This window comes from Micromys minutus (genome assembly GCF_963924665.1).
Source record: "Micromys minutus genome assembly, chromosome: X".
In the NCBI taxonomy this organism is placed as follows: Eukaryota; Metazoa; Chordata; class Mammalia; order Rodentia; family Muridae; genus Micromys; species Micromys minutus.
Genome location: NC_137970.1, coordinates 113,359,721 through 113,377,122, shown reverse-complemented (window position 1 = coordinate 113,377,122; position 17,402 = coordinate 113,359,721). Strand labels below are relative to the sequence as shown.

At 38.3% G+C, this 17,402-nt stretch overlaps 1 pseudogene across 1 annotated transcript; it reads left to right on the top strand.

Annotated features, from left to right (window-relative positions):
• Positions 1-11,467: 11,467 nt before the first annotated feature.
• LOC308415215 (protein SET-like) lies at positions 11,468-13,737 on the top strand (annotated as a pseudogene). The gene is made up of 3 exons: positions 11,468-12,250; positions 12,317-12,409; positions 13,720-13,737. The product of its transcript is annotated as a protein SET-like (transcript).
• The last annotated feature ends 3,665 nt before the right edge of the window (positions 13,738-17,402 follow it).

Here is a 17,402-nt window from a genome sequence, read left to right as displayed (position 1 = left end):
AGCAAGAAAGTAGAAGACATAGGAACCAGGATGGAAAAAACTCAACAGAAATGTAGGCAAAGTGGAGTTCCAAGATACCAGACTAAAGTGAGTGTCTGGGGAGATTCAAAGGGGCTAGTGAATGACTTTTTGGAAATCTGAAGAGTTGAAGTAAATTTTCCAAAGAAACAGATTGATCAAAAATAAGACAGCTTCATACTAGGGAATTTCATGGGGCAGAATAAGGGTAAGAAACTAATGATTTTCATTAAACATCTTTCAGAAGTTTCTGGACCTTTAGGAAACACATTGAGGTACACTTTGATTTAGAAGTAACATATTTAAGACGAACCGAATGGATGTACTTAACTGAAATGTCTTCCTAGACCTTCCAGGATATAGTCATTAGTATTGGCCAATTGTTAAATTTCTCTAAGTTCAAAATGTTCTTTCCATCTTACATGAATTTCCTGTGATCTGCTTTACCATGTAGCACCTAGTTTTAAGCTAGGCCACCAACTTTATGTGGACAACAGAACTTATCAATACATACTAACTTTTTTCTGTAGTTTTGTAAAATAACTATAAATCAAAACAACCTTGTAAATTCAACCTAATTAAGGAAAAGATCATTGGCTATGTCAAGATAAAGAATCTGTGCTTTTTCATCTTTTTATATATGGAACATAAATTGGCCAACTACCAGCTAAAATATGTAGAAGATTGTAGACAAATTAGCTGTTGAAAATTTGACTTAAAATCAGAAGTATAATTATTTGATGATATTTTAGCTTTCTAAAAGTGTTAGACTCACAGGCTAGAAGACAATTATGTAGCATATTGGATTTTCATGTAAACTTTATAGAAGACTATGTAAGGAAACGGGCAATGTGTTGGTTGATGAAGACTGAGAAGTCACAACAATATTGGAAGTCTAGCCTGTACTCAGACCCCTAAAATTCTAGACACATCTAGTTTTTCTCTTAATTATTATATTTTGAAATGCATAAGTTTGCCAATAAACAGGGAAATTACAGGCCTTCCTCACTAAAGATAGCTCAATAGTAACTGTGATCTAATCTTAACAAACCTGTATGTTTATAATGCTGACAAATAGAGAAGCTTACAAAAACCCATACATGCTAGAAACCTCAAAGTTTGATTTATCTATAAACCTCTTTTCACATGAATAACAGTTACTAAAGTTAACAAAAGGGGAAAATGATCATGGTTCCAGTGGTTTCTGAATACTTTATACTTGTCATCAAATTTCACATATGCATTATGTGTGTGTGTTTACACACCCTATGTGTAGAGAAGCCTGTCATTAAAAATGTAACCACTGTGGGACTGGAACTCACTTTTATGAACTCAAGACCACCCTCCTAACTTTTATGACTTCCTAACTATAATTCTCTTGTAAAGATTACTTTAACATTTTCCTTTATTAGCATATATTCATTACACACAGTGATGGTTTTCATAAGGATATTTTCATACAAATATACCATGTGCTTTAACCATATTCACCCCCTTCTGTGATACACCCAAACACACACACACACACACACACACACACATGCCTATGTAATCAATTGTGAATCTATAAAACCTGCAAATGGGACATCTCATATTAAGCAAAAGTTCTAATTAAAATAATAATTCTAGATTTGGTGTAATTGTTTAGGAGAGATGAGGTATTTATGTTTTCCTGAATCACGTCATGACTTTTCTATTCACCAAATCTTTAGTGGTCTCTATGCCTCAGGAAGGGTAAGATTTAGGAAAACTGAGACCCAAAGAAGAAGAAAAAATTTACCCAAGCACACAGTGGCTGAATGGTACTAAATCTCACTTTTTTCCAACTTCTTTCCATTGCACCTTTAAGGCCAGCCCTAAATCCATAGGCTTCCTTTATGCCTAATGGCATGGCACATAGCCAACAAGTTGTTCGGTTCTTTGCAGATGAAGATGAAGGGCATACCATTTTAATATATAACTCAATAGTAGGGACTTAGTGGTGCATGACTTACTTACAGTAAGGCAATTTCTTTTCTGCAATTGGCAAAAGTCTCCCTCAGACATTCCTAGAAATAGTTCCCTTTATGATGAGATGTAAAGCATTCTTGAATGCTGATGTGCACTTCTATGTCAAACCTTTTGAAGCAAGAATAGAAACATGGGGTCCTCATGCTTTTTCAGATTTTCTCCTATGCTGGTTGGAATCCTGGCTGCATAATTACATCTTAACTTTGCATGATCTCTGCTGGTTCAATATAAACTTCTTGGCAGGAGCCTCCATGAAAGATCTTTATTTCTTAATCTGCAGGTTATTGGATCACTACCATACCACTTGGGTTCCGAGTAGTAAATGTTACAATCCAAACATTTCTCCAGAGGCCAACATGTACATTTGAGGTGAACATAATTTTTGGCCTTTGCTAGTCAGAGCTGATTTAGGCCAAGTAAGCTGAATATGATAGGTTCCATATCTATTCCAAGTACTGCCGTGCCGTCTCCCTGACTGCAAACAGTGACTTAAAAAGGTATAGTTTGAGCATATCCAAAAGCACATCTCAATTTCATGATTCTACACTTCAATCCCAAATAAAGTTCTCCCCCCTTATCCCCCCAAAAAAGAGACTTGCAAATTCCTTTGGGTTTCCATAAAGGAACGAGTGTCTTTTACAATATTTATTGCTGTGGGCTTGGTTTTGTATTTTTAACTCTCTTTGTTTTACAACACGCTGTAATTACATGCTCAAACCATAGTCTAAATTTATCATATTGTAGTTTTCTGGTAAAAAATACTATGTACTACATACAACATTTATATTTATAAAATCTACAATGGAGGCAGAAAGACGTTTGTTTAGAACTTTCAACTGGGGCAAAAAAAAAAAAAAAAAGAAAAGAAAAAGGAAAGAAATGAATTTCCGAATTCAATGTCAAAACACATATGTTAATTGCTTTCATAGATGCCAGTTTATGAGATGATAGAATCTTAATGCATTCTCATCTTTTGTATGTGGATGACATGGAGTCAGCGAACCCTAGTTTTCTCTATAGCCTTGCCAATAACTAGATGCCTTGCTGCTTAAATTCCAGTTTGTGACAGCCTTCTTAGATCACTTTCTAAAGCATACCAAATGATAAAAGTGTTATGATAAATTCTGAATCTCATAAGATAAGCACATAGGATGCTCTATTTTTTTTACATACACATTTCACAATCAAGGTACCTTCCAACATAAAACAAACAATGAAGAAATTACTCAGACAGGTGGCATGGTTCTTGTTGAAGGAATTGTGTAGAAAAAAAGGGGTTGGAGAATTCTTTGTATACAAAGTCTACCTGTTCCTTATAGGACACCAATAACAAACCAAAGCCCAATCACAATAAAATCCAATTTGGGGAGCCAATCAGTTTACTTGGCTTTACTTACAGGGCATGTGTGAATGGTTACTTACAAGAGCATGTGCAAGTCTTTGAGTTTCATCCTCAGGGACAGGGAGGAGGTTAGGATACTTGTTACCAATTCATATCTAACTGTTAGGAATGAAAAGGACTGTGTCTCTTCTGTTAGACCATTTGACAACACACACCAGGCATGTTAAAAATCAGCCTGTCTGTGGCCCCATCATTCTACTTAAAGAGTCTATCATGAACACATGGCCAGAGAAGCCCACAGTGAACAAGAATGCTAAATGTACTTCAAGCACAAACTAGGAACTTGATGTGCTAGGGCAGGTTGGTATGGGGAAGGACTCCCCTTTCTCAGAAGGGAAAGGAGGGGATGGAGAGAGGGGCTATATGAAGAGCGGACTGGGAGGAGAACAGGGCTATCATCAATCAGGATGTAAAGTGAATAAATAAGTACATTAATTTTTAAAAGTATGTATTAGAAATCAAGCCCTATTCTAAGAATAGCATATGCATTAATTCTTGTTCCCTTAGCTTTCTGAGACTGGTATTGTAATATTTCACTCTTATTTTGTATAGAAAGTTATGAAGGCACATGGTTTCCACTTCATCAGCTGAGGTTTACAAAGCTTGTGACAGAGGCAGGATCTGAACCTAATCATTTCAACCCCTAAGCCATAAAGTCTGCCAGGAAATCGTAGCTGTAGCTTTGTTTATGTATTTGAACTAATGTAAACTGTCTAAACAAATACCAAAAGAGCTGACTTCAGTACATCCAATAGGTACTACACTGTCCCCAACAATTGTAGTGGTAATGGTTATTGCTTTAAAGCTCAAGGACAACTTTATTAGAGGTCAAAAGAAGGCCCAAGTTGGGGGTGGGGAGGTGGGGAGAGCCATAAAACCTCAGCAGCTGCCTAGAGGAGAATGGATGCCTAGAGGAGAATGGAGACTTTTTTTTTAAGACCTTGCTGTTTAACCTGGCCTGGGGGTCAGACAAACAGTCACATCGCGGGGAGGAAGCCTTAAGAGAAACAGTGAGAAGCCTGAAAACTGGGATGAAAGCCCAAAGTGTTAAGGCACACACATTTAGAAAATAGATAGAAAGGGAGAGTTACACTTTTTTGAATAGATATGGGCAGACTTAACTCCAACATGGCTGTGGTCTGTATGCTACTACCTGAAAGTTGCTTTCATTGCCAGGGACACTGACCACAATGTATTATTGTGCAGAAGAAATTTGTGTCCAAATGTTAATGTGGATTTGGTTGAGGAAATAACGTTAGAGCATATGCCTACCATCCATGAGACAGTGGGTTTTTATGCGCGCATATGCACACACACACACACACACACACACACTCACACATACACCTATATATAATACAGATATAATGAGTAAAAGTTTTGGAGGTTAACGTCTCCTTTTCCCCTTTGAATTTGTGTGTGATTCCAATTTTTCATAAAAACATTCATGAAAAATATTTTCATATTAATAAATTTATTAGAGCTGTAACTAGTGTTAGGGTAAAAACATGGGTTCAGACTTAGTAAGCCAAATGTATCCACTTGCCCTCAATGTCTAAGTGAAGTAAACAAGGAATAATAGACATTATAAAAGGGAGATTTATTTGATGTGCCTATATTGAAAAGAAAAAGGTCCAGTGACTGCTCCCTCAAGACCATATTTGGGATTCTGACATGTCTTATAGTTACAGAAAGGAGAAAAAGATATGCACAGCTGAAGTAACCTGGTCAAAATGTGCTATATCACTAACCCACCATTGCTTTGTCTCCAGTCTCCCATGCAAAGTTAACTGCCAAAAACTTGGAACTGTATGAATTCTCTAGAAGACAAGTTTCTCCTCTGTCTGCCCCTAGGGTAGAGCACCCCTAGCTCTGTCACCAGGTTCCCATGATACTTTGTGCTTATTTCTTTTGCCATGTGTTCTCTACACCTGATACCTTTCAGTGCTACAGATAACTTTATAGGTCTTGCATGGAGTCTGGCTCATAGAACAAACTTATAAAATAATTTTTATAATTCTCTTGGCAAAGAAAATGAAAGAGAAACAACATTGTTTTCTAAGTGTGTAAAGTACTTTGTTTACAGGTTTGTTTGAGAGTTGGTGGTAAGGCTTGTTGTGGTGGTTTGAATATGCTTGGCACATAGGAAATGGCACTAGTAGGCATGGCCTTGCTGGAGGAAGTGTATCAAACTCTGCCCAGGGTGGAAGGCAGACTCCTCCTGGTTGCCTTTCAACCAAGATGTAGAACTCTTTGCTGCTCCAGCACCAATCTGCCAGCATGTAACCATGCTTCCTGCCATGATGATAATGAGCCGAACTTCTGAAAATATAGGTCAGCACCAACTAAATTTCTTTATAAGAGTTACCTTAGTTATGATGTCTCTTCAGAGCAATGGAAACCGGAACTAAGATAGTTGGGTTTGACATACAACACAAAAAGAGGCATTAGTAGAAGTCAATCCGTGTTAGTCTCTTGAATAACCTGCATTCAATGCCTAAGATCAAACTACTGTGATGATTGTGTCTCTTTTCCATGATCCATCGTAGATTTTCCACAAGACTGTAATATTCTTTTCTGGCTTCGTGTAGTTAAAAACTTCCATTGAATTCACTATACAGTCAAGAATCCCCTTGAACTTCTGATTCTGTTGCCCATGTTTCCTAAATGCTGGGGTTACTAGTGTGTACCATGACATCTGGTTTTATACAGCACTGTGTGTTTCAGTCAGGGCTTCATGTACAGTAGGTAAGTACCCTACCAACTCAGCAACATCCTTAGCTGACCATGAGTGTTCTGAAAGAGACATCCACATTCTTTTCATCTCTTTGTCCCATGCTGAACTCAATACCAGAGTGTTTTGACTACTCACAAACCTTTCTTTAGCAGATGGATACAGCAAACTCGGCAATTGAACTGAAGTTGTTTAAAACAAAGCTACTTGAACAGCACCAAAAATATTCTGGGTTTTTCTCCCAGTCATGTGTATGTGTAAAAGCACCACACACATTGAAAAACTTTAAATTCTAACACAAAATTCCCACCACTAGTACTGGTGCCACAGACAACTTGTTGGATGGAGGTTGTGGGGAGGTAGAAATGTGGGCGTAGAACTGTCTCAAGATATGCAAGCCAGGCCACAGAAAATAGTTTAAAGACTGGGTTTTTTTCCTCTTCCAACTTGACCAGTATGAAATGTGAGTTATGTAATTCCCAGAAGATCAAAATAAAAATCCAGTACTTAAGGGATTCCAGTGCCCGGTGTTCATGTATTCCTTCTCTCAACACTTGGCTTCCTCATAAAAGCATTCTGAAAATCTTTCGTCAGGCCATCACCCTTCAGCAGTCAGTATATCCAGTGGACAGTTTGCATCCCCACTGAACAGGGATCTGCTATATACACATCTCTGATAGCTTTTTCCAGGTGCATGTTTCTCCCCTGTGAATCATGCACCTGAAAAGGCCAATTGCTTCTAGTTGTAAGTCTCCTGACCTCAGGCAATCTGGCTTCCTTATGGCCTTGGCCAAGGATCTGTGCTAATTTGCATCCCACTACACTTTTCCTCCAAGCCCTTCTGATGATGGCCAAGACCCAATACAGAATGTTCCTAGTACCACCAGAGTATAGTTATATCAGTGCCCCATGTGACTCACAGGGAACTGGAAACCTCATCAGAGAAGTAGCTTGTGAGATTTCCACCCTCATTTTCAATCATCATTCTCTAGGTTCATAAACACTTCATATACCCACACAGACAACATTCCAAGAGAAACTGTGGATAAGAATCTGCTAGTGGCAATATATTTCATCTATGGACATTTTTTGAAAGCTCACCTGCAGAGAACTGAAATATAGCTGGGAGACTGGCCAGATATAATATGATATAAACACCACCAAATCTAAAGAAAGCCTTTTTACTATATGATTGGTGTTTCCATTAGGTTAGAATTCAATAGAACATACTTCAATACAGAACAATCATAAAGGAGCAGTAAAACCTTAGCGAGGTTAACAGGACTAGCTCTAGTAACAAATAGATCTAATATAACATAAGACATCTTCAGAAAACATGTTCTGAATTATTTGAACCTCAGTTTCTTAACCTGAAAATAGATCTGAAAATAGTTTCCCTCAATAAGGTGATATATAAGGTTTAAATGAGATAAATATAGGTAGCACACAACCAACAAGTGTTCTAACATGTTCATTGCAAATATTCTTATATATGAAAAAAGACTCCTCATCAATATCTGGGTATTCTTTCAGCTGGGTATACAGCTAAAGTGCATTTCCCATCTTGTAACTAAGAGTGGTTTTGTCTGGCTAAAGACAACTGAACACCATTATAGTCATGACTTCCATCCCTGGCCCTTCTAGCCAAAATTGTCGGTACTCTTTCCTCTTTCATTTTCTGGATATTGAAAGTAAGACAAGCTTAGATGCCCTGCATTAAATATGCCAGAACCTCCACTACCAAAGAACTCTAACTGACTGCATTTAACGCAGTTCTGACGTTGTATCCTTGCCACAGGCTAAGGGCATACATATAGAAGCATTAGATAATTGCTGAAGACATTTGTTTGGTATAAAACATGGCCTTGGCAGGATTTGGGTCACAGAAGATAGTGTTGGTATAATAATACACAGTCTAAGTCACAGAAATGCAATCTGAACATGGCCTTAAAGAACATCTGTATCAGGGTCATTATCCAAGGATCTTTCATTTCCAGAACCCCAAGACTAAACCTTGCCATTTTGTATAATATGCTAATGAAAAGCTACAGAATTAAAATGTATCTGCTGACCTAGTCAAAGCCAGGTACAGCTCCAAGGACATTTCAACAGAGAATGATGGAAATACAAAGCCATTTATACAGAGCAGCACAACAGAGGTAAACAAAAACAAAGAAAGCACTTTCTTATAGTTTTGCAATTATAGAAAAATAACTAAAACTTTGTACCTTCTTCCAGGGCCCATGTATGAATTTATCATAACATTGTATTTTGAAGAAGCTTTAAAAACTAGAGATATCAATATATTTTTGTCTTTTTAGCACATATAAGTTTAGAGCACTTTTAGGTTTATAGCATAATCAAGGGGACGTTACAAAGTTCTCCCATACAATCTTTGTCCACGTGCATAGATTTCTCTACTGTAAATGTCACACACAAAGTGTTGTATTTGCTGCAACTGATAAACCTACCATGTTATTGCCTCATTAAAACCCAAAGCCCAGTGGAGAGAAGGAACAAAGCTATAACACATGTGAACCACAACAATGACCAGCATGACACAATCACCTAATAGTTCAATAATAACATGTAATGCACATTTTCTCAATAACAATCAACTCTCTAATTGAGCTTAAGACCCACCCAACAAGAGGGAACTCATGCCTGGTATGAGAAAACTAGGAAACTACTCGGGGAAGTCATGGATCTCGGAGGTGAAGCAAAATCAGAATAATCTTTAAGTACAATGTAAATATTTATCCTTATACCTCATTTACCCATAGATAATTCTCAGCCCTCATCAAGGAGATAGAGACCATTTCACAGAACCACAACCAATCAAAATGCAGAGTTGTGGAGCTCCATCCTAACTGATACATCTGTAACACAGCTCTCCCATCTAAGACTCTGAGACCACTGTAGAATAGGGAGCAGAAGATTGTAAGAGCCAGAGAAACCATGTGTTTGTTGTATTATCATGGCTTATGGAAATGTCAGAAGGCACACCCATAAAGTCTCACCATTGTGGCTGCCTAAACATGAGCTGAATAATAACAAGACCAATAGGATTACCAACATGGATAAGAAAAAGTTCGAGTTTCAATCCTAGACAAAGGACTAAAAGAAAGTAAGAAATGCTGAGAACAGGAATAATCTTCCCTAGGAAAGAATACACCAATGGGCTATCCATTACCAAATGATCAGCCCTGAAAACATATACATGCAAGTAACATTATATGAGGTTAAGGAGTTTACATGTGTAGGAATACATACAGTGAATATATAACAACAATTTTAAGAAGAGAGAGGCTACAAAATTGAAAAAGAGCAAGAGGAGGTACCAGGGAAAGTTTGTAGGGAGGAAGGGGAAAGGCTGTAATGATATAATTAAAACACCTCAAAGCCCATTGTTTATATGAGGATTCACCTTGGTATTATACAAATTTGGACTCAAGGATAATGGTTGTACTATCACATAGAAGATTTTTACTGTCTGAAAGTCCTCTATGCTACAACTGGTTAAAGTGTAGAGAATAAGTTTCAATGGCAGGCTCACTCCTAAGTACAACATCTGTATCACGTTCCCTGTCCTGAAGGCTCAGGAAACATTGCAAAAGGGGTGATAGAAAACACAGTAAGAGCCAGAGTCACAGAAGACTACTGCAAAGCAATGTCTTCTGAATATGGTAAGGACATTGCATCCACGAACCCACAGCAATTGTGGTTATCAGCACAAGATCTGTGTGAGATCAAGACAATCAGCACTCCAGCATTATGATGTAATGTACTTCACTTTTTGCCAAATAACATAAGAATGTTCTTTAACCCAGTTGCTAATATTTTTCTCCTATGAAACCTCTTGAACTAAGCCTCCATAGCCCATATTTGCTCTCAGAAATTTTGTCTTCCAAGATCCTACTAGAGTAGCCAATTAAGCTCCACCTACATTTTCCAAGTGATTTTTTTTTGTCTAAAATCCCAGTGTCTTCTACATTCTTCCACAAAACAGTGTGCTCAAGTCTGCAATGGGAATAGTAAACTGTCTGGCAACAGTTTCTGCCTTAGTTATTTTTCTATTGGTGTGAAAAGACACCATAGGAATGAAAACTTATAGAAGAATTTGTTGGATCTCAGATTTCCAGAGGGATAGAGGGTTAGAGTCTGTGGTCATCATGGCCTGGAGCATGTCAGTAAGCAGGCAGGCATGATGCTGGAACAGAAACTGGAACCTCAAAGTCCACCCAGTGATGCATGTCCAACAGGCCCACACCTATGATCCTTTCCAAACATCTTAGCCATCTAGGTATCAAGCATTCAAACATTTGAGTCCATTGGAATCATTCTTATTCAAATCATCATGAAGAGGTACACAGTGGGAGAGTGGGAGGGAAGAAAGAGGAGAACTGGAGAAGATAAGTGTGCAGCCAATATGATCAACATATGGCACACTTGTATATTTCGTTCTCAAAAAACTAAATGTCAACAATTTTCTGTGATCCATCTACCCATCTTCTCACCTCCTTCTGACTAACTCCCATGAACCACTGACCCTTTCAAACTCTTCACTATTGTGCCTTTTCACATAGTTATAACCATATAACCTATTTAGAGAGTGCAGGATCACAATGAACTAACACTTCCAACAGGAATCCAGAAAGGGGGAGACTGACAAAGGATAAAGCCACTAGAGGGAAAAAATGAGACTTAGGCTAGGCCCCAAAGACCCAAGAGTTGGCTAGGCAGAGAGAACATGCATACAGATGTATGAGGGTGATTCAAATATAGTGGTAGTGATTCATAAATTGTCAAGATAACTGGTACTGTAAACCTTTCTCTTATTCTATTATACTTCCTTTCCCACATTCACTTATTGACAAGGATAGCTAAATGATGGAGGCTTACTATAATTCTAAACCTGTAGGCATTAGCTAATTAATTTTCCCCATAATCCTATGAGTGATCTAATCCTCAGAAGAAGGACCAGTCTCTCTAAGAGGCTTAGATAATTACCCAGGATTTTACAACTAAGAAGTAATAAAAGCAAAATTCAAGTTTAGTCCTGAGCTATTAATTGGTAACCTACTCAACCAATTGAATTCATTTAGGAAGAGAGTTATAACATCTCCAAGACAGACAAAAAGATCTAGAAACTGTGAGATGTAGGTTATCTTATTACTGAAATGTAGCATTTTTTATTGAACATTTCAAGCAGAAAGAAATAGATAAAGTGAGTCCCTGCGAGTTTCTTCCTGCTGTTAATATCGTGGTTCTGGCCTTTGTCTCCTGGCCACATACCTCACGCCATGGCCCTGAAGCGGCAATCTGCAATCCTGCCTCAGCCCAAGAAACCCAGAGCTGCTGCTGCCCAGAAGCTGGAGGACAAGTCAGCCTCTCCAGGCCTACCGAAGGGAGAAAAAGACCAGCAAGAAGCCATTGAACATATTGATGAAGTACAAAATGAAATAGGCAGACTTAATGAACAAGCCAGTGAGGACATTGTGAAAGTAGAACAGAAATATAACAAACTCCACCAGCCACTTTTTTTCAGAAGAGGTCAGAATTGATCACCAAAAATCCCAAACTTTTGGATAACAACATTTGTCAATCATCCTGTGTCTGCACTGCTCAGGGAGGATGATGAGGAGGCCCTGCATTGTTTGACCAGAGAGGAAGTGACAGGATTTGAAGACATTAAATCTGGTTACAGAATAGATTTTTATTTTGATGAAAATCCTTAGTTTGAAAATAAAGTTTACTCCAAAGAATTCCATCTGAATGAGAGTGGTCACCTGTCTTCAAAGTCCACCGAGATCAAATGGAAATATGGAAAGGATTTGACAAAACGCTCAAGTCAAACGCAGCATAAAGCCAGCATGAAGAGGCAGAGAGGCTTTACCTGGCTTACTGAGCATTCTGACGCCTGTGCTGACGAGTTAAGAGAAGTCAGCAACCATGACACTTACTCACATCCCTTGCAGTACTATTTGGTTCCAGATATGGATGATGAAGGAGAGACAGAGGATGAGGATGATGACAATGAAGAGGAAGAAGGGATAAAAGATATGGATGAAGGAGATGAGGATGAGGTGAAGAAGATGATGATGAAGATGAAGGGAGGAAGGAGAGGAGGATGAAGAAGGAGAGGAGGATGAGGAGAAGAAAATGATGATGAAGATGAAGGGGAGGAAGGAGAGGAGGATGAGGGGGAAGAAGGAGAGGAGGATGAAGAAGGAGATGAGGATGAGGTGAAGAAGATGATGATGAAGGGGAGGAAGGAGAGGAGGATGAGGGGGAGGAAAAAGAGGAGGATGAAGGCGAGGATGACAAGCACAGAAGACTGATGAATCTAACCTTTTTGTTTTCTTTTTATTTTCTAAATTTCTCCAGTCCCCAGGAGTAAGCTGCAGTCCTTTCCTCCCTGTCCCTCTGTGCTCGGTCGCCCTGTTGTGAGCTCTCAACAGCATGGCTCTCAACTAATTTGGGGGAAAATATCTTGAGCAAAATACAACAGGAAAAGAATCTCCATGTTTCGGTTCTAAATTCATTTTTATCCTTTCTTGTCTCAAAAACTGTGAATTCCACAACTCCACTGTGCTCTGTGGGAAAAAAGAAGAGCCCTCCTGTTCACTTGGTTCTGCTGGAGACTGGAGGATGCTGGGCCCCTGTGTAGTAGTGCATAGAATTCTAGCTTTTTTCTTTTCTCTGTACATTAGGCTCAGAGATTACACTATGTCGCTATGTGAATACAGACAGTTAGCATTTACCAACATGAATCTGTCTACTTTCTCTTGTCTAATAAAAAAGGGGGGGTATAGATGATGAGCAAGGGTGGATTTGAGGTGTCAGGAAGGGGGATGGAGGGGGTTAAGTGAGCATTTGGCAACATGGCTTCTCCTTTGGCATGTTTAATTGTGATGTTTAACAGACATCCTTGCAGTTTAAAGTAACACTTAAAATTCTCTCCTGATGGTGTCTTAAGCCTTGCCACTCAATGGGAGAATCCGTAGAGCTTGAAGGTTTTATTTGGAATTGGCATTCTCTGTTGTAATTTTATCTTTATTTTTTCTTTTTTCTTTCTCTTTTTTTTTTTTTTTTTTTGATTTTCACTGGAAAGAAAAAGATGCTCATATTAATGTTGAAGTGTACAGTTTGCTTTGTTACAATAGAATCAATGTGTATAGATACATAGATAGATAGATAGATAGATAGATAGATAGATAGATAGATAGATAGATAGATAGATTGCAGGTATAGTATAAAATTTCTCCCTTTCTCCTGTAGCAATTCATAAATTCTTTTAAACAAGTAGACTTCCTACTGCCAAAAAATGCTATACACATAATTTACCAAATGGATACAAGTAGGAAGACATATGAATAAATCAGCCCTGCTAGATTTCTCACAGTTTAGTGAAAAGCCAGTTTACGTTATTACATTTTCCCCTACAACATTTCACTTCTCACAATTTTAACCACTTCTTGGGGTTTTCATCTCCTTACTCACATATGATACAGAAGACCTAAGTTTAATAATTATGTATGTTTTTCCCATGTAGGCTTGGTGTCCCAACTGAGAACTTATAGTGGTAAATAAAAAAGGCTGATTTTTTTTCTATTACATTTTAATAATTGGTAATCCTCATAGAGTTTATTATGTGCTCCTTATTTTAATCTTTAGAATAACACTATGAAATATATTGTAGATTATTTTTAATCTATTACAGTTTGTTACATTGATTTTAATTGTTCTGTGACTGGCCAGTATTCCATCTGTGAAATTCTGTCATACCATACATCGGATGGAGGACTAAGTCCTACCTCACACTAAAGCTAAATGGTGAAGGAACTTGACTAGTTGGATGCTGTTATGAAGGGCAAAGCTTCTGACATGTGCACTGCCTTTAGGCAGTAGGAACATCAAATGCCCAGTAGTGGTAGTACCAAAAGCAACTTCTAGTCTCAAGCCCCTAACCTAGCCCCACAACTTGTCTTCATTTCTATCACTCTCTGAAATTGTTTTGCTGATTTTCCTAGCCTGAACTCAGAAAATCTTTCTTGATTGTGCTTAGTGCAATCAGTTGCTTTTTGTTTGCAACTTAAAAAGCTGGCTTATCAGAATATTATTATTATTGTTATTATTATTGGCAATATAATGAGAAAACCAGGAAATACGTAAGTAATCATAATGCTGGAGATTGTGCTGAGATCATAGAAAATTAGATATTATGATAAGAGAAAGGGTAAGACACTGAGGTCATTAACATGGGATAGTGCTCCAAGCAGGCAGTATACATTCATGAAGACTATATAGAGTATTAATGAGTTAATATTTGTGGGACACTCAGAACAATGTCAACAACAATGTCAGTGTTTCTTCTCTATATATGGTTCAAAGGCTCCAGACTATAAATCAAACTTTTATATCCCTGTTTATTCCATATGATCTGTATTTTCTAAAGGAATTATCAGAATTCATCCAAATAATGAACGTTAATGATCTCAGTCTGAAAATCCATCAAGGAAAAAAAAGTTCTGCATCCTGGAAAGTTTACAATAGCACATGGAACGTTCTGAGACATGATTAAGCTAGTAATTCTTTTCCATCAGTTGCTTTTGTTATGTCTCTACAGTGAAAGTGGTAGAGAAATGTGAACTGCTGCGAAGTGACAAAGAACTCTGCATCTGCATTTAGAAACGAGAAGGAGAGTGCTACAGAAGACACCTAGGATGCTTCCCTCATCTAAGTTAGACCAACTCAGTGAGGCCTGAACCACAAAACCATAGAAATTTAGCCCAGTGGCACTAGAGGGCAAAAAGAAGAAGGATTATTACTAAGGGATTCTCCATGTGCTGGATTCTTTATATAACATGACCCCATTAAAGCAGCCTCACAATTTTTTTGTCTGTTTTATATTTTACAGAAAAGAAGAAACATCAAATTTCACAGGTCAGTGACAAGACAATGAAATGACAGAGGTGTGAATTTGATTTCCAGACAGCCTCACTTTAAACTGCATTCTAAAATTCCCACATAAAAATCTCAGATCTTGTCAAAGAGGTTTCTTTGTGCAATGGACAGTGATTAATGTGGAAATAAATAACTGGTCAAAGTGCACAGAACAGATCTCTGTGGCATGCTCAGCCACATATTGGACATTTGTACCACTCCCTCTCTCCTGAGGCTCAGGTACGATCACAGAAGAGGGGACAGAAAGACTGGAAGAACCAAAGGTTGGAGAGGACAGGCATGAAACAGCATCTCCTGTCCATGACAAGACTCATGCACTCAGGAACTCATAACTGTGATTACCTGTATGGGACCTACACAAAATCAAGCCAAAAACCATCCCAGTGTGGAAGGGAAGAGGCTTGCAAACTTCCAGCCCTGGCTGAAGAGTTAGTCATAGTTGCTGGCTACTAGGGGGGGAGTGGGTCAGGTTTGATTTTGGGGGTGGGACTATGACCCTGGTAGGACAATGATGCTCCAGTGGGTAGCCTCACAGCCATGTACATATGAGCAGCACAAATCAGACCTTGTGGGTAACTTTTACAAAGACAGAGAGGATGTCAGACAGCAACATTTTCAAGATATTCCAAGGCCATTTTATCCATGCATTTAGCATTTGTGCTGCCTGCACAAGAGCTGCATAAGATCAAGCTAGTCAACATGCCAGCATGGGTCAAGGATGTTCATGGAGTCCAAGTCCTAGTTTAGAAGTGACTGCGGGGGTGGGGGGGGTGCCGTTGAAAAGTCAGTGTTCTTCAGGGATGTGTCCCCTGAGAGGCTGCTTATGCTGTTAGATTGTTCTATACTCACCATGCACATACAGACAGCACTAAGTGGACTCGGGTCTTTTCAAAACAGAGCATGGGGACGTGGGAGATGAAAGTGGTACAAGACGGAGCAGGAGGAATTGAAGAAAGGAAGACGAGGGGGTGACTTGATCAAAGCAGCACATATGCATACATGAAACTCTTAAAACAAAAATTACTATTCTAAAATTCATATGGGCAAATAAGTTATCTGAGCAAGCTTGAAGAGCACAGGTCCAGAGAGAGGAAGAATAAATCAACACATGGTCAAACATAACAGAAAAATAACACCAGGGACTTTTCAAAGCAATATTCTTGTATATTATTCCATAGCAATAATCCGATGCTCGGTGATAAGATGCTGCAAGCAACTGTTCCCTGGCATTTAATTAACTCTAAAGGGATTCTTGAAATACTTGAGAAATAAAAATCTTAAAACTACTCTGCCAAGCTGTTCAATCAACACATGCAATCATGGTGAGCCATGAAACAAACATGATAAACCTTCCAGGAAGACAGATTTTCCTGTTGAGATTGGCACCAGAAAATTACATAATTTGCCCATCGTATAACTAAGTTTTAGAATAAAAACAAACATAAATACATTGTTAAAACATATGCAAATGTTTTTAGTATTTTTATATTAAAAATACATCAAAGAAATTTTAAGGTTGTTAGTCTACACCAGGGTCCATGAGAAGTTCACATTCTTCTGTCCTTAGGGATACACACAGAACTTCTATGTGAAGTAGAGCAAGTACATCTTGCCTGAAGTAAATACATTTCTGTTTTGACTTTAAGCAAAAAAAAGTATGTAAATTAATTTCCAAGTATAGAGTGACCACACTGTACTAACTAATAAAAACAGAATATATTAGGTTGGGAAAAATGACTCAGTGGATAAGAGCACCTGTTGCTGGTACAGAGGATTCTAGTTCAGTTCCCAGAATTCACATGGTGGCTCACAACCATCTGTAACTTCAGTTCTAGGGGATCCAATATTTTCTTCTGAGCTCCACAGGCACCCAGTACATACATGGTACATATATATACATGCAAGCAAGCATTCATGCAGATAAATAAATCTTTTAAAAATTAAATTTAAGGAAAATGGCATGTATACTACATTTGTTTCAGTGATGGCTGCATGTGGTGTTCCTGGGGTTATTGATAATCCTAGCATAGCACGCGTCATCTCTCTCCTTATTACCACCATCCTCAGTTTCAGACAGGTACAGGAAACAATGGTTTCAAGTTGAGGGCAGTTGTGTCTACTTTTAGTCTCATCATTTAAGGAGCTGGAACAAGAGAATCCTGGCTGGAAGCCAGCCTGACCTACACCGTAAGACCTCTGTCGAAAAGCCAAACAAAATGAGGAATTGCTTGATGTTAACTCTTACACATAAATACATAGAAGGAATTGATC